The 18730-nt window shown below is 39.9% G+C and overlaps 1 long non-coding RNA gene across 1 annotated transcript in view; it reads right to left on the bottom strand.

Annotated features, from left to right (window-relative positions):
* Nucleotides 1-18730, bottom strand: part of LOC140725702 (uncharacterized) — a 66545-nt gene that overhangs the window by 31480 nt on the left and 16335 nt on the right. The gene's annotated exons all lie outside the window — the stretch shown is intronic.

Genomic DNA, 18730 nt, shown 5'->3' with positions numbered 1-18730 from the left:
ATTTCTGTTATACAATAAAAAAAAACAACTAACACATAATGCAATTTTTGAAGTTTATAATTTTGCTGGCAGATCAGCAAGTAAAATTCTCCAGTTATCAAGAGAAGTGGGAAGGAAACTCACTTCTCTTGATGAATTCCTGATAACAGTTCACAGTGAACTCCATATTATTTCAAAGAGGAGAAAGAGTTCTGCCTCCCGTCCTAGTCAACCAGCACCACCATCTACTACTTGGGCATTAGCTGCACAGTGGCCAGGACAGCAAGTGTGAAAAATCAAGATATACTTTTCAGAGCAAGGAGGCTAGGGAAGGGTGGCAGTTCTGTGTATAACACTGATAACCGACCGTGCACACAAGCTGGTAGATTTGAGTGAACAAGCGCATGAATGACTGCTGTGCGGAGTATTGGGAAAGGATATGGAGGAAAAACTGATGCATTTATGCTCAACTGGAAAGTACTGACTTTGAAGTAGAACGTTCACATTTTGTTTCATGCAGATCCCATTGAATAAGGGCTAGACATGATTCATGGGCCAATTTTCTTTAAATTTGTAGTAAGGCCTTATCAGAACTTATCCATCTTTCCTTTCCTTATTTGACACTGTAGCAATTCGGCTGAAATCATCATTCCATAAGTACTGCCTTCATTAGAACCTACTCCTCCCCCAGCTCTAATTCTAGATTGCATCTCTGTAACAATGGCCGAGTGTTTACACAATGCAACTGCAGTAGTGATACAGCTTCAACATTATCCTCCTCACCCTCACTATCAAGGACACCTTCAAGAGCATGTGCCCCAAGATTGCAGTATCACCAAGGACTCTCATCATCCAGGACATGCCCCCTTCTTGGTACTAACATCAGGGTGGGGGGGGGGGGGGGGGGAGTATAGGAGCCTGAAGTTCAAAGCTCAAAGTAAATTTAATATCAAAGTACATATATGTCACCATATACAACCCCAAGATTCATTTCCTTGCAGGCATACCCAGTAAATCCAAGAAACACAATATGCTATTGTTTGCACTGTTGTAACTATGTGGTTTTGTGCAGGTCTTGTAGCTTTAGTTTTTAGTCTTGGTTTGTCTGGTGGATTTGGAGCTCCTTTCCGGGGAACGCGCTAAGACGGTAGCGTGATATTAATACGCAGCAGCCTCTCCGGACTCTGGATTGGGGATTGCCAAACGTTATGTGGATTTTCTGGTGTAGTCTGTTTTGTCATATGCTTTTGTGATATCATTCTGGAGGAACATTGTCTCATTTTTTAACTGCATTGCATTTGTGGTTTCTAAATGACAATAAACTGAATCTGAATCAATGAAAGACAGCGCCCAAAGGGCAGACAATCAGCCAATGTGCAAAAGACAAGAAATAGTGCAAATACAAAGAAATAATAAAACTAAATAACTAAGTAAATAAGCAATAAATATTGAGAACATGAAATGAAGAGCCCTTGAAAGTGAGTCCATAGGTTGTGGAAACATTTATATGATGGAGTCAGTAAAGTTGAGCGAAGTTATTCGGGAACAGTTTAGACCATAAGACATAGGAGCAGAATTAGGCCATTTGGCCCATCAAGTCTGCTCCACCATTTAATCATGGCTGATCTTTTTTCCCTCCTCAGCCTCGCTCCCCAGCCTTCTCCTCATAAACTTTGATGCCATGTCCAATCAAGAAGCTATCAATCTCTGCCTTAAATATCCCAAATGACCTGGCCTCCACAACTGCTTGTGATAATAAATTCCACAAATCATCCTTGTGAACCTCCTCTGAACCCTCTCCAATGCCAGCACATCTTCTCTAAGATGAGGAGCCCAAAAGTGTTCACAATACTCAAGGTGAGGCCTCACCAGTGACTTATAAAACCCCAGCATCACATCCCTACTCTTGTATTCTAGACCTCTTGAAATGAATGCTAACAGGGCATTTGCCTTCCTCACCACCGACTCTACCTGCAAGTTAACCTTTAGGGTGTTCTGCACAAGGATTTGTTCCTAAGGTTTTTTCCTATTTTTGCACACTTTATAGTAATTTTATGTCTTTGCTCTGTAACGCTGCTGCAAAAGATGATATCTCACATCATTTAAGTCACCTAAACCAGCATCAGCAGGTTTTCTCATGCTTGTTTTTCTGTTGTAGATTTTGTTTGCGTTGTTTTGCTGAACATTGTGGGCATATTATGTTGGCACTAAATGTGTGGCTACACTTGCTCCAGCACATCCTTAGGTCGTGTTGGTCGTTAATGTCCATGACACATTTCACTGTATGTTTTGATAAATGTGGTCATCTGAATCTAATATAGCAAAGAAACAAGCCAATCTGCCCACTGATTAAATATCCATTTTCACTAGCTGCATAACTATTCCCATTTAGTCCTTCCCCATGCTCACCCATCCACTTGGGGGCAATTTACAATGGGAAGTTAAACACACAGCCTTGGAATACAAGAGCGAGCTGCAGCACCCAAGAAAAGCACATGTAATTAGTCAGAACGTGCAAACTCCACACGGACAGCATTGCAACCTATAAACAAATTTTCAGTATATTCTGGTCACTCTAAGTAAACAGAAACCAAATGGACCAAACGTGAAGAACTGGGTCAAAGGGCATCAGGGACATCTCGATGATGTATTGTTTTAATGACCTAACATTCAAGCAATCCTAGTGATCAGTTTAATTGAATTGTCTCACAGCCGCTTGTAAATCAGTGCCACGTGAAAGTTGCTACAAAGCAATTATGTTTCTGGAACAATATTAACTCTATTAACAGTCTAAATGAAGGGTCTCAACTCGAAATGTTGAGTGTCTTTTTCCCTCTGCAGATGTCATCTGACCTGCTGAGTTCCTCTAGCACTTTGTTTTTGGCTTCAGATTCAAAGTTCAAAGTAAAGTATGTATGCTATATTCAACCTTGGGATTTGCGCCCTTACAGGCAGATACAACACAAATAAACTCAATAGACAACACTTGAAAAAAAAAGACCGTCAAGTACTCAGTGTGCAGAAAAAAAACACATTGTGTAAACGATAAAAGTAAGCAATTCAGAACTGAAGTTCACAAAAGTGAATCTACAGCCACAAAATCAGTCATCACTGCAGCCAATTCAGGAGGCCAATCAGCTGCAGACCACAGCTCCAGTTCAGTGCAGTAAACCTCACAGAGCAGCATGCTGAACTGGCCCATCCCTCACCTCCAGCCCCAACACCCTGACCTTCTCAATCTGATCCAGCACTTAGATTGTCCATACCTTCCTCATTCTTGGATCTGAGCCCTACCACTTCAATACATTCCCGGATCTTTGCGACTTCAGTTCACACCGCAAAAAAAAAACAAACAGGTTGTTCAGGTGGTTCAAAACCTCAGCTCTGAAAGGGAAGTCACAGGCTATTGATTGCAGTGATCATATCCAAGAAGAAATGTGATTAATACACTAATTTATAATTTTGTTTGCTACCAGCAAGTCATGGCTGTGCTTCACCAGCATCTGAGGTCTCTTGTACCTCAATATGAAGCTATAGTACATTTTTTCCCTGAAAATCATTTTTAAGACAGATATGCTAACTTAATTAGAACGCCATTACTCTGTCTGTCAATCCAGATGTTACAAAAAAAGGATAAATTTTTAACAAGTGAAGTAGTAAAGCCAAAGCAAGTTCATGTGCTTCCAAGATTTTGATAGTAACTCAGAGATATCAATAATTCAATTCCATCCACAAACTCAAAGAGTAACATGCTAAATTTCCTTTTCCAATCTAAAACATATATTTATTTTACAGAGATGTCAGCTTAAAGAGCACTGCAAAAAAAATGATCTTACAAATTAATTCTAAGGCTCTATGATAACTCCCAAATTCTGTTCCAAGTGTCATCTTTAACTACTGAATTTTCCTTTGTGTCTTCAGGTTGCCTGATGCTCTAAAAACATCCCATCACCTTCAAGGTACAAACCAGGACTGTGACAGTATGGTTGCCACTTGCCTGGAAGAGGTGAACTTCAACAATGCTCCTGATACCTGACACTAATCAGGATAAAGCAGCCTGCTTGATTGGCCGCCCATTCTCCATCTCCTTAGTTATTCAGTCTTCCCACCACCTGCACACTGCTGTCACGGTTACTCACCTATGCTATCCCAGCAGTACCTCCCCAACCTTCACCACTCACAAGGATAAGGTTAGCAGATGCATGGGAATACCACTACCTGCAGGTCCCCCAACATATCCTGACTTGGAAGCACATTGCTGTTCCTTCAGGTCTAGATCCTAGGATTCTTCCATCAATAGCAAAAGGACTACAATGTTCCAAAAAGTGAATTCAATTATCCCAAACCTGCTGGTAATGCACAAAGCTTATGTTCTGGGTGGCAGTGTGCCAGGATACAAAAGGAAGGGCATTCTCACCCTAATCTACAAGAAAAAGAGGAAGAAGGCAAATGTCAGGACTTCAAGAAAGCAGACATCAAGAATTTAGGATTCAGCCTCTGGTCCAGAGTGATCACTTATCGAGTCTATGCTAGGACAGCTGACCCACCCATATCTGTCAGAAAACTGAGAGCTTTGCATTGCTCAAGGATACCATTGCCTTCATGATCAGTGTAGGCCAGGAAAGGCCTTTAACTGAAAGGAGGAAGTGCTGGCGCTTTTAAGGAATATAAAAGTAGATAAATCTCCGGGTCCTGACAGGGTATTCCCTAGGACCTTGAGGAAAGATAGTGTAGAAATAGCAGGGCTCTGACAGAAATATTTCAAATGTCATTAGAAACAGGGATGGAGCCAGAGGATTGGCGTATTGCTCATGTGGTTCCATTGTTTAAAAAGGGTTCTAAGAGTAAACCTAGCAATTATAGGCCTGTAAGTTTGACGTCCATGGTGGGTAAATTAATGGAAAGTAGTCTTAGAGATGGTATATATAATTATCTGGATAGACAGGGTCTGATTAGGAACAGTCAACATGGATTTGTGCGTGGAAGGTCATGTTTGACAAATCTTATTGAATTTTTTGAAGGGGTTACTAGGAAAGTTGACAGGGGTAAAGCAGTGGATGTTGTCCATGTGGACTTCAGTAAGGCCTTTGACAAAGTTCCGCATGGAAGGTTAGTTAGGAAGGTTCAATCTTTAGGTGTTAATATTGAAGTAGTAAAATGGATTCAACGGTGGCTGGATGGGAGATGCCAGAAAGTAGTGGTGAATAACTGTTTGTCAGGTTGGAGGGTGGTGTCTAGTGGTGTGCCTCAGGGATCTGTACTGGGTCCAATGTTATTTGTCATATACATTAATGATCTTGATGATGGCGTGGTAAATTGGATTAGTAAGTATGCAGATAATACTAAGGTAGGTGGCATTGTGGATAATGAAGTAGGTTTTCAAAGTTTGCAGAGAGATTTAGGCCAGTTAGAAGAGTGGGCTGAAAGATGGCAGATGGAGTTTAATGCTGATAAGTGTGAGGTGCTACATTTTGGTAGAAATAATCAAAATAGGACATACATGGTAAATGGTAGGGCACTGAGGAATGCAGTAGAACAGAGTGATCTAGGAATAATGGTGCACAGTTCCCTGAAGGTGGAATCTCATGTGGATAGGATGGTGAAGAAAGCTTTTGGTATGCTGGCCTTTATAAATCAAGAGCATTGAGTATGGGAGTTGGGATGTAATGTTAAAATTGTACAAGGCATTGTTAAGGCCGAATTTGGAGTATTGTGTACAGTTCTGGTCACCAAATTATAGGAAAGATGTCAACAAAATAGAGAGAGTACAGAGAAGATTTACTAGAATGTTACCTGGGTTTCAGCACTTAAGTTACAGAGAAAGGTTGAACAAGTTAGGTATTTATTCTTTGGAGCGTAGAAGGTTGAGGGGGGACTTGATGGAGGTATTTAAAATTATGAAGGGATAGATGGAGTTGATGTGGATAGGCTTTTTCCATTGAGAGTAGGGGAGATTCAAACAAGCTGACATGAGTTGAGAATTAGGGGGCAGAAGTTTAGGGGTAACACGAGGGGGAATTTCTTTACTCAGAGAGTGGTAGCTGTGTGGAACGAGCTTCGAGTAGAAGTGGTAGAGGCAGGTTCGATATTGTCATTTAAAATAAAATTGGATAGGTATATGGACAAGGAAGGACTGGAGGGTTATGGGCTGAATGCAGGTCGGTGGGACTAGGTGAGAGTAAGCGTTTGGCACGGACTAGAAGGGCCGAGATGGCCTGTTTCCGTGCTGTAATTGTTGTATGATTATATGAAACGCACACAAATTGGACATGCTTGCTAAAATAGGGTTTGGAAAATGAATCAGGAAGTGGATTCAACTTCTCTGTACAACTATCAGTTGAGCAATCCGAATCACTTGGTAGGAAACAGATAACTTAGCGAGTCTAGAGTCAGGCAAGGGTGCTCACTCTCCAGTCTTGTTTGTATATTGCATGGAATCACTTTCCAAATCCATCAGGAAGGAACCAAACATAAGAGGGGTGACAATACCAGGCAGAGGAGACATGGAGATCAAAGCCTCCCCGTATACAGATGATATCACTGTCTTCTACTCTGGTCCAAGGTTGGTGCACAGACTGATCAGCATGCAGAACCACCCTCTGCTTGATCTAAGAGGGGGAAGTGTGTGGGTGGCCAGAGTCAACCACAGGAAGAGTGAGGCTAATTTGCACTTTGGCAAATTCCTTTACTTTCAAGTCGCATTATTTGAAGGTGCAGAGGATCTAGTTCAGAGGGGCCAAGAAGTTTAACAAAAATTGGCTAGAGCTGTTAAACGAGGCCCAACAAAAATTGGGAATGTGGCAGTGATGCTTCCTTTCGATAGCAAGCAATTACCTTGTCATTGAGTGTGAAATGCTCCCAGTGTTGCTGATGAGGTCCAGATGTGGCCCAAACCCTGATGCTCTGTCACAGCAGTCACCCAAACCATTTGGTGATGCAAGACAGAATGTGTCTGATGGGTGTGATGTGCAAGTTTCCAGGAATTAGGAGAAAAAGCTTACCCAACATTGTCCTTATCCTAATGTCCACCTTCGTGTTTGACTCCTTCAAGTTGCGTGTAAAATCCAAGTACATAAACACATGTACTGAGGTTTTACACAACCCCAGTGTCGTGAAAGATGGGCCTGGCCTCATGCCACTCAACATTTCATTCAGGTGGACTGCCACACTACCTACCCTTCATGGAAAAGCTCTTTCGGAAAAAAAAATATTCTGGCCCCAAGTCCTTTGGACAGCAGTCAGCACAGAATTATAGACCTTGTGAAAGAAAGACACAGTGGATACTATGGGATAGCTCCTGAGATGGCAGCCATAACAGTTTGTCAAAATCCTTTGTCGCTGAACTCGTCAATAAGCACCAAGACTTCACTTATCTGGCAATGAAAGAAGCATAAAAATCAGGCTCTTTGTCCTATTGCACCTATAATCAACCATCATGTATATTTATATTAATGCCACATGCCTGTACTTCTACCAAACCCGTCCATGCTTTGCTTACTCAAGTACCTATTCACGTACCTCGTAAGTGTTGCTACTATTCCTGCCTCAATCACCCCGGCTGGCAGCTCATTCTCGACCTTAAGACATAGGAGCAGAATTAGGCCATTCAGTACATCAAGTCTGTTCTGCCATTCGATCACGGCTGATTTGCTTTTCCTCCCATCCCATTCTTCTGCCTTCTCCCTTTTACCTTTGATGCCCTTACTAATCAAGAACCCATCCACCTCCACTTTAAATATACCCAATGATTTGGCCTCCACAGCCATCTGTGGAAGTGAATTCTGCAAATTCACTACCCTCTGGCTGAAGAAATTCCGCCTCATCTCTGTTTTAAAGGGATACCCTTCTATTTTAAAGCTGTGCTCTCTGATGCTAGGCTCCCGCACTACTGAAAACATCCTCTGCTGCATGTCCACCCTATCTAGGCCTTTCAATATTTAGTGAGCTTCAATGAGATTCCCCTTCATTCTGGATACCAACTATTCTTTGTGTGAAAGAACTACCCTGGGATCCCCTTTAAGCCTCATCTTTCTCACTTTAAACCTTTGTCCTCTAGTTGTACAGATGTCTAACATGGGAAACATGCTCTGGCTCTCTACTATACCTTTTGTAATTTTATATGCCTCCTGCCCACCTTTGCTCCAAAGAACTCAAGCCCTCCAAACCAGACAACATCCTTGTTGATTCTTTCTGCACCCTTACTGGCTTAGTCACATCATTTCTGTAGTGTGCCTAGAACTACAGACAATAGTACAACATTTACCAAAACATTACATTTTTTCTTCGCATCTACAATTAGCAAACTCTCAGTTGCAGGCGTTGTGGAGTACTATGAGGTACCTTGTCTTTTCTATGTTGAAATGTTAAATATAGATTCATTATCCTCCGAAGAATGAAAAATCTGTCACTCTAGAGGATGCTGTTAATAGCAATGTTCAAGCATGCCTTGAGCCAGCACAAAATGCCTAACTTGGGGGTGATTTTAAAATGACAAAGCAAAGTTGCATTCCAACAATTTCTCAGCACTTAAAGTACAGACAGATTGATGCAGACAGCCAGAGCACAGCATTTGATGGCTCTGGGTCTGTGCTCACAGAAACTCAGAAAAATGTTGGGGAGAGAGGATTTAATACAGAATAGTGAAAGGCTTAGATCAGTGGTTCCCAACCTTTTCTATGCCCCACACCCCTAGGAAATGTTTGATTAGTGTTCGCACCCCCTACAAAAGTAAGTATATCACATTGGAAGATGAAGTCGTCTAATTTCTAATTTTTGAACCACATACAATACTGCGGGTGAACAAATTGAACTTAAAAAAAATAAGCTTTTAACTCAGTGCATAAAATGCAAACATAAATTGAGCAATTAGATTCTAATTTATTCAGAAAAAATTGTAAACAGTAAAATCAATCCCAATTGTGAACATAAAATTCACTGACTTCTTTGCTCCTGCTTCTCATTTATGATTTTTGTCAAAACATGGAACTTTCTTGCTGACTGCAATCCGCAGGTCTGCCTGTGGATTCAGGCGATTCCTAGATTATGTCTTGATTGACAAAAGAGAACTGAATCCAGATTCACACAAGTATGTTGTTGCAAATAGAATGAGGACACGGAGTGCTTTTCCACCAAGCCTTGGGAACATATCCAGTGCTGCACACCAGAACTCCTCCAAAGTCTTACTTTCAAATTGCATTTCAAGAGCTCAATTTGTCTGCAAATCAATAAGATCTACCTTCAGCTCTTCATCATCTGACATTTTCTCCAAATTGTAGGAATATGGATTCATGATCCATTCTTCTGATATCTTCAGGTCTCCTCAGCAAAATATCCATCAAACAATTCTGACAGCATTTCCAAATGAGTCACAACTTCTTCACGCACAGTAGGAGTTATGGATCCAGCATCATCAACCATCTTTTCTAGTGAAGGAAAATTTGAAAGACTGCCTCTTTCCAGCCTTCTACGCCAAAGACATAACTTTTCTTTGAAGGCATTCAACTTTTCACAAGCCTTCAAGATGTTTATCCATTTTCCTTGAAGAGAAACACTCAGGTCATTTATACGAGTGAAATTGTCAGCTAAGTAAGCCAGCATTTGGGTGAATTCCTGTGATTCCATTGCCCCAACCAGATCACATTCACGCTCCTCCAGAACAACTTTGATTTCTTCCCACAGTTCAGAGAAGCGGGTTAAAGCTTGTCATCATGACAACCAACAGACTTCTGTGTGGAAAAGCAAAACTGAATGCTCACTTCCCAGATCCTCAAAATGATTTGAAGATGCGATGGTTCAAAGCACGCCCCCAATCCAGTTGATGATCTTCACACAAGTATCAAGGACTTTCTTCAAATTTGGAGGCAATTTTTTTGATGCCAAAGCATGCCGATGAAGAAAACAATGGGTAACTTGCAAGTCTGGAATCTCCTTTTTCATCAATGCAGAAAAGCCAGTTTTATTTCCAAGCATTGCAGGTGCCCCGTCAGTGCAAACAGAACCAATGACTTTGATATCTAAATCATGTTTGGCAAAGAAGTCTTTCACCAGCTGTATCACATCCTTTGAAGTTGTGTTTGTTTTCAGATCTTTACAAAACAGGAAATCTTCCTTTACAGCACCATCATTGACATACCTCACTAATGTGATGAGTTGACTACAACTGGAGACATTAGTTGACTCATCCAACTGAATAGAGATTTTAAGAGGACTAGCTCTGACATCTGAGGTGACTTGGTCCAAAATATCTTCACTCAAATCACTGATTCGGTTGTGAATGACATTATTTGATAGGGGCACCTGTTCAAATTTTTTTCTTGCTTCTTTGCCCAGGGTAATTGTTGCCATTTCCAGTGCACATGGCTTGATGAGATCTTCCGCAATTGTTTGGGGCTTCTTGGATTTGGCCACTTTATGTGCCACTTGAAGCAAGAAGTAATGGTTTTTCAGCAGAAACAAAACCTAACTCTGGAAGAGCTCCTTGTGAATCAAAACAAGCTCTTTTGATTTTCAATGACCCAACATCATGTCCTTCAACATCAGCTCCGCCATGCTTGTTCTTGAAGTGCTCTTGAAGCTTGGATGGCTTCAGATTTGAGTTGGAAAACACAACGCTACAAAGAATGCACTGGGGTTTTTGCAAGCCATCATTTCCTGTTGTGCAAGTGAAACCAAAGCACACATAGTCAGCATTCCATTTCCTTCTTTTTGACATGATGAAGGGTTAATGAAGGGTTAAGGGTAAAGAGAAAAATATGAGCTAATATGAGGAAAACTATCTGACTAAGTCAGGGATGACTGCTTTACTCAACCAGACATGCCTATAGCAAAGTATCGCGAGAAATACGCTTTCGAATATTATATTACGATATTATCTGTGGTTACGCCAAGATAAATTGTCAGGTGGAAATGCTACGAGAACGTGACACGACTCATTAGGCTACTCTCTACTGAATTTACACACCTGTTTTCTATGATTACCAGAGATATGAACTACCACCACACGATTCAAAGTCCTCGGTGCTAACCATGATACCTCCTCAACTAACACTATCCAAAATTATCAACAACTCAACAAAAAAACCTTTTAAATTCAAAAACTTCTTTAATGCATTGAGCCAAATACAAATGAATGACTTCAACTGCTTTTTAATCAAAATGCAGCTTTTTAAAATTTTATAATTGAATAATTTACCTACTGTCTACAGGTTTGGTTTTAACGTGAAGTCGTTACTCGGTGGTTGATTCGGGATGCATAAAGATGTTGGCATTATGAGATGATTTTTAACTCTGAGATGTAACCTTCTAGCTAACATTGATGAGACTCCTCAACTCTGAGGTGTAACTCCCAGGTAACACTGATGAGACTCCTTAACGTTGACTCGGGCAGCGGGACACTGGAGTGGGTTTGGGACAAACATTACTACCACTTCTCAAGGCACACTGGCAGCTGGCTGAGAGATGACTCGTCACTCAAGGACACAAGCCACTCTTTGTCGCACCCCTTGAAATTCCATCTCGCACCCCCTGGGGGTGCGGGCACCCCAGGTTGGGAACCCCTGGCTTAGATAGAGTAGACATGCAGAGGATGTGTCCAGTAGTGGGGAAGTCTAGGACCAGAGAGCACAGCTAGGATATACAAGGATGTGCCTTTAGAACAGAGATCAGGGGGAATTTCTTTAGGCGGAAGGTGGCGAATCTGTGGAATTCATTGTCACAGACAGCTGTGGAGGCCAAATCATTGAGTATATTTAAAGCAGAGGTTGATAGATTCTTGATTAGTAACAGTGTTAAAGGATACAGGGGGAAGGCAGAACAATGGGGTTGAGAGGAATAATAAAATCAGCCATGATGGAACGGTCTAATTCTGTTCATATGTCTTATAACTATTTGGTTGGATTGAAGAGTGTTTGAAGGACCCGAGTTTCAGCTGGTTTGGGAACTGTATTGATGTGAATAACTGGAACATTATTCGGTTGCGTCAGGGCGGAGATCTCTGAATCCAGATTCCAATTTTAGCTCGAGAAAACTGAATACTAAAATGTCTTTGACTGGGGTGTAATTAATCTTGAGTACAGCATCCTACTAATTTTAACCGCACCTCTTTCATTCCCCTCCCATCCACGCTACCACAGACATAAACAATTAAATTAAATTTAATTCACAAAATTTTAATCACCCATGCAACTGCACAAGTACAAAGTTGCTTCTTCCTGTACCCTACTAGTGGCATAGTTGTACCCCATAAATCCAGCTACCTGGGTTCCACCCTGAACTTCAATGCAATCTGTACCCTGCCTCTGTGTTCTCCCTGTGACTGCATTGGTGTCCTCTGGTTTCCTGTCACATCCCAAAGATATAAGAGTGAGAAGATTAATTGGCCACCATATTACTCCTGTATAGGTGGACGGCAAAATTAGTGAGAGTATGAAGGTAATTGTTTACAAGGTACATTCGTGTGGGAATGATAATGCCCTATGAACTAGCATGGACAGTGAGTTGAATGGCCTCCTGTGGCAAAGGGAAATACAGTACCTTGTTCAAGAAAGTGTTTGGTGGCTGCATTATGGACTGATTTCATAAGACCATAGGACATAGGAGCAGAATCTGGCCATTTGTCCCATTAAATCAACACTTTGCAGAAGGTGCAGAAGAGGTTTACCAGGATGCCACCTTAGATTAGAGGGCATGTGCTATGAAGAGAGATTTGACAGACTTGTGCTGTTTTCCCTGGAGCAGCGGAGGCTGCGCAGAGATCCAACAGAGGTTTATGAGACTGTGAGAGGCATAGATAGAGTAGACAGACAGTATCTTTTATTGCAAAGTCGAAATGTCTCGTACCAGAGAGCACGCATTTAAGGTGGGGGGGGGGGAGGGCAAGTTCAAAAAGAGAGATGCGTTGAATAATTGATTTCCTCACTCTAACAAGATTAGATGGTAACACTGCAAATGACCCCAACATCCCATCTAAAGCAAAATGTGTTCAATATATCGCTGAAAAAAACACTTATCTTTAACAACCACGAACATGCAAACAAATATATTTTATTCCCATTGTATATTAAATATTAGAAATGAATTGCCTTTATTCTTGTCATTATCATAATATTTCCACCCAACTATTGTCAAGCATCTACGTACAGGTTTTCACTGAATTCCCCTTTCAATGAATTATTGTTGAATTCTTTGGATTTTTCTCAGCCAACAAACACATCGGTTTAGTGCACCTGTTATCAGATGCTGGGCTTTAAACTAACATCACCTTGTTCTTTCAAAATCTCAACAACCTGTTGCATACTAACATAACATTTTTACACTTCATTTCAGGAAAATGATAGAGCGTATTTTCAGCAGATCCTTTTGATAGCTGAGACACACCAGTATAATTCACCCAATAGTGGGGTTGTCACTGTAAAAGAAGATGACTGTTTCACAGCTCAAAGAAGGGCAATTAAAGAAGCTTAAGGAATGGATGTTCTCATCATACTTTAATGTACCATGACATTTACTGCATGCCATGACAACGGCAACTACTCCTCCATCACCAGATATTCTCTGCAAATTCCTACAGAAGATTTCTCGCATTGCTTTAACAAGAACACTAAAAAGGACTTCACTGACTGTAATGTTCCTCGGGAAATTCCATGATTCTGAACACCACCACACTAGAGCAAATTCTTTTTAAAAAATTCAACCCAAAAGGCACTTCCAGGTATGTAATAAAAACTGAATCTTTCTGTTTAAAATTGATTATGTTACCTACGTGGCTTCCTGACAAAAGTTGTACAGAGGGCAGAAAATATTTGTGACTTTAAAGATTTATTCCACCAAGGATGTTTGTAAGAAAAGTCAAGGTGCTTCATCAAAGTCTGTATATGTTGCCATATACTATTTTGAGATTTGTTTTCTTGCAGGCATTTACAAGAAAATATAATCAAAGTTATGAAAATCTATATATAAACAATGTACAAAATGATGACAAACTGAAAATTTTAAAGATAAAATAATTAATACTGAGAACATGAGTTGTAGAGTCTTTGAAAGTGAGTCAGAATGTTCTGGAATCAGTTCAGAGTTGAGATGAGAGCAACACATAAAGATAACTTGTCATATGATGACCAATTTAAAAACTGTAAAACAAAATTAAAATTCAAAATTTATTGTTTAAACCATTTTCATTCTTGCATCAGAGAAATTTGATGCAAGTGCATTTCAGAAATCAAACCAACATTTCACATCATTTTCAGTATATCCCAAAGAGTCAAAGGAGTCATTGTGAAGGAAGAAACTATTGGAAGGAAGTGCATCAATCACAGGAGGTGAAAGAACAGAGGTATGGTAACAAAATAGTTCCACACAGAAGGAAACTGGAATCTTACAATTTTCTATTGACAGGAAAACAGGAAAAATGTACCACTTATCAACAGTAACTAAGAATCCTGCAACATCACAAACCATAAAAATCTTACATATGTAAGGTAACATTACAAAGTTAGATACGATCAGATATAATGGTACTTTTAAAATATTTTACCCAAACTTCAGGGCAGCACAGTGCTGCAGCTTATAGAGCTGCTGTCTCACAGCTCAATGACCCAGGTTTGATTCAGACCACTGGTGCTGTTTATAAGGAGATCACACTTTATCTTGTGTGCTCATGGATTTCCTCCCACATCCCAGAAATATGTGGGTTGATAGGTCATTTGACTACTGTAAATTGCTCATAGCATGAGAGTTGAACCTTCCTGGCCTGACATCTGTAATCCATCAAGTCCTGTGGCTCAGCATGTGTAGTAATTAGCTAACTCCAACTAAGATCTAAATAAGAACTAAAGTTAACTAAGATCTCCATTAATCTGTAGCTAATTATCCAACCTGCACAACTTCTGCAATCTCGGCTGACAGAGATCCTGACTTACAGAAACTCCTGGTTACAGACCATTCTCAGATCCCTCCAGCTTTCACTTCCCACATCTGACTCACCGTACAAACACAGTCCCACGTTCGTAGTTAAGTGTATTATCAAAGCATGTGTATGTCACCAAAACCACCCTGAGATTCATTTTCCCTGAGATCACAGTAGATCAAAGTACAATAGAATGATAAATAATTACAAAGACTGACAAGCAACCAGTGAGCAAAAGACAAATACCAATAAGGAAATAAATAATACTGAGAACTTGAGCTATAGAGTCCTTGAAGGTGAGTCCATAGATTGTGTTCAATGATCCAGTTTAGAGTGGTGGCGAATGAAGTTCCTTCCTGATGGTAGCAGATGCAATAAATAGATAGATAGATAAAGTACTGAGAGCATGATTTGTAGAGTTAAATTTGAATCCATAGCTTATGGAATTATTTCAGAGTAAAGGTGAATGAAGTTATCCAAGCAATATGGGACCTAAGGCTTCTGTACCTCCTTCCCGATGGCAACAGTGAGAAGAGAGCATTTCCATGCTGGACTGCTCTATGACTTTGTTCTAACAATTTTCCAGATTGTTGATTCTTTAATTACTTGTGATAAATTAGTTATGAATATCATAACTAATATATAGATATGTGTAAGAGGCTAAGTGTTGAAAGAGATTAAAATTTTGTGGTGGTAGATTGCTAACGGATTGCAACACTACATGTAATTTGTTTACAATCTATGGCATTATGGCAGAACACACCACTGGTAACACTTAGTATGCAAAGGAATCTCTTGCTAGCAGTTAGTAACTGCACATATATGGTGCCAATAACAGATTGCAAAGTACGTCAAACAGAACAACTTCACATAAAACATAAGGACTTCTTGTTAAAGTGTTGCTGTAATGTGAATCCATAAAATTTTCTATAAAGTAGAATAGAATTTCAAAAACATCCAGTTCCTAGATGTTTATTCCTGCTAGTTTACAAACCTTTGCACCATGACTTTGAGAAAGAGCCCAGTGGAATGTAAAGTTAAAAATAAAGCAAATCCTGAGAATCAGTAAAGTAAGCTAGGGCTTTTCTCTTTGAAGTAAAGGAGAATGAGAGGTGACTTAATAGAGGTGTATAAAATTATAAGTGGCATAGATAGAATGGACAGCCAGGGACTTTTTCCAGGGTGAAAATGACTTGTATGAGGGGATGTTATTTCAATATGTTTGGAGAAAAGTATAAGGGAAGGATGTTAGGGGAATTTTTTATTTTTTTTTAAACAGAGTGGTAGGTGCATAGAACGAGCTGCCAGCGGTAGTAGTAGAGACAGATACATTAAGTATGTTTAAGAGACTCTTAAATGGCCACATGAGTGAAAGAAAATAATGGAATTCTATGTGGATGTGAAGGGTTAGATTGATCTGAGTAGATTAAGGGTCAGTGCAACATTGTGGGCCAAAGAGACTGTTCTCCATTAGAGTTCTCCAACTCTCATCAATAACTCTGTACTAACCACTGAGGAAAGTATCAGATCTGAAACTATATGGGTTCACTGACTTCCAAGATTGGCATTGGACTCCTGCCAAAGGAGCTCAGTTAAATATTAGCCAGAATTACCACCTTTAATCAGTATCTAAGCAGAGATTTTAAGACCTCAGTAACACATACAAAATGCTAGAGGAGCTCAGCAGGTCAGGCAGCATCTATGGAAAAGAATAAACAGTTGACGTTTCCAGGCAAGACCCTTCATCAGGACTGGAAAGGAAGGGGGAAGTTGCCTGACCTCCATTGTTCCTCCAGCATTTTGTATGTTACTCTTGATTTCCAGAATCTCTTGTGTTCGAGATCAAGACCTGGTTGTTGCCAACGATCTATGCACATTCACTGCCAAGTCTCATTCTGTGAATGAAAAGCCACAGCTATCCACAGAACAAACAACCCTGCACAAGGAGATAACAGGAGGCAAAGGCCAGTGAACTCCTCAAGCCTGTTCTGCCATTCATTATGACCAAGGCTGAACTACATTGGTCTCAAGTCCTCTTCTTGTAATAATCCCCCATAATTCTCAATTCCTCAGTCTTTCAGACATTTATCTATCTCCCACTAAAATACATCTAATGATCTGGCCTCCACCACCCTCAAAGACACGCTGCCCTCTAAGGAATGAAATTTCTATGCACCTTGGTGTTAAATGACCAGCCCTTATTTTGTAGCTATGTCCCTTCATTGGTGATGCACATATTAGTGAACACAGCCAAACTTCTATACGTCAAGTTCCTTTAGATCATATGTCTGAATCAGGTCACCCCTCATTCTTTCTGAACTCCAAGGAATACAAGCCCGAATTCTTTATCCTCTGATAGGGCAACCCCATCATCCTAAAAATTAGTCTAGTGGCTCTCCTTTAGACTACCCCCATTTCCTTTTAGATACAGATAAGAGGACCAAAACTGCACACAGCATTCCAAATGTGACATCACCAACATCCTGCAAAACTGTTAAAGGCATCCCTATTCTCAATATTATAACATCATACACTTAATTATGAAGGCTGACATACCATTTGGCTTAACTACTTGTTGGACCTGCCTGTTAACTTTTTATGGTTCATGAACTAGCACAACTAGAGGTTCACTCATTTGAAGTCTCCATTGAAGTGATGATTTGCCTTTTGATTCCTCTTATCAAAGTGCACAACTTCACATTCCCCCCACATTAAACTCCATTTGCCAGGTTTTGCCTAATCACTGTGATGGCTATCCACTACCTAGGCTCAGGAAGAAACTGGTACCAAGAATTAGTGTACCAACCATCAGACGAAAACAGTTTGATGATTATGGTGGTTGTTGTAAAATAAAATAATACTTTTTGTTCATCCTATTTATCCAATCAGGAGAAACATCACTTGCAGATTACAAAGACAAGAAATGGAATGGTTATTTCCTTTTGATTATTGACTAGCATCTTGCTAACAATAGATATTAAACTAACTGGCCTCAAGTTAGCTGCATTGGCATTTCTCAGTTTTCTGGTTCCTCATCCAAAGAAATCCCCCCCAAAGCATGCCAACAATTTAAAGATGTTTCAAAATCCAAATAAAAGTAATTGAGTTATCCAACTGCTGAATAACTCTTAGCTGGTTGAAAACTACTGTATAAAAGAGATCAGGTGGTAATTTAAAATCAAAATATTATAACTGGAAAAGATTTTAAACAGCAAACAGACCTTTTTTTTAAAAAAATGTGCTCATGACCAAAGTATACAATAGATTGTAACTTAAGATTTAATTCAATAAGCTTACACAGACCTGATGACAAGCATACACATTGCCCACCTTCGATTAGAGAGTACAGTGAACAGGAAGGTATTTATTAAATAATCTGGCATTTGTACTCAGAAATAATAAGAAAAATAAACAAATATTCTCAAGACCTGCTTGGATTAATGTGTGTTTGATATTTTCAGTAAGTAGCCACCTAATGTCCCAAGTTGTTTTAATATACACATATCATGGATCTGTCCATTAAGGAAGCACCATTCCATAAATATATATGGTCTTCAGTTTTCAGGAAGAATATTGCACTGATCATTCATTCGGTATGTGCCCTGTCATGACTTAGGCAATCATATCTTCCCATGATTGTTGGTAACTTTTTCTACAGAAGTGGATAGCACTGATACAAGTAGATAATGATTATTTTGTGTTAAAGTTAACTTCTGAAATCAGGGTGAATACATCTTGTTGGGGGGGGATATTATCTATGGGTTCTATCAAAAATGACAATTCAAATTCTTGCCCTTATAAACGTGAGTAATCCTATCCCACAATAATTCTTCTGCAAGCCAGCAACAC

This window comes from Hemitrygon akajei, chromosome 3, assembly GCF_048418815.1.
Source record: "Hemitrygon akajei chromosome 3, sHemAka1.3, whole genome shotgun sequence".
NCBI lineage: Eukaryota > Metazoa > Chordata > Chondrichthyes > Myliobatiformes > Dasyatidae > Hemitrygon > Hemitrygon akajei.
The sequence above is the reverse complement of the archived record's forward strand: the minus strand, read 5'-3'. Positions and strand labels throughout refer to the sequence as shown.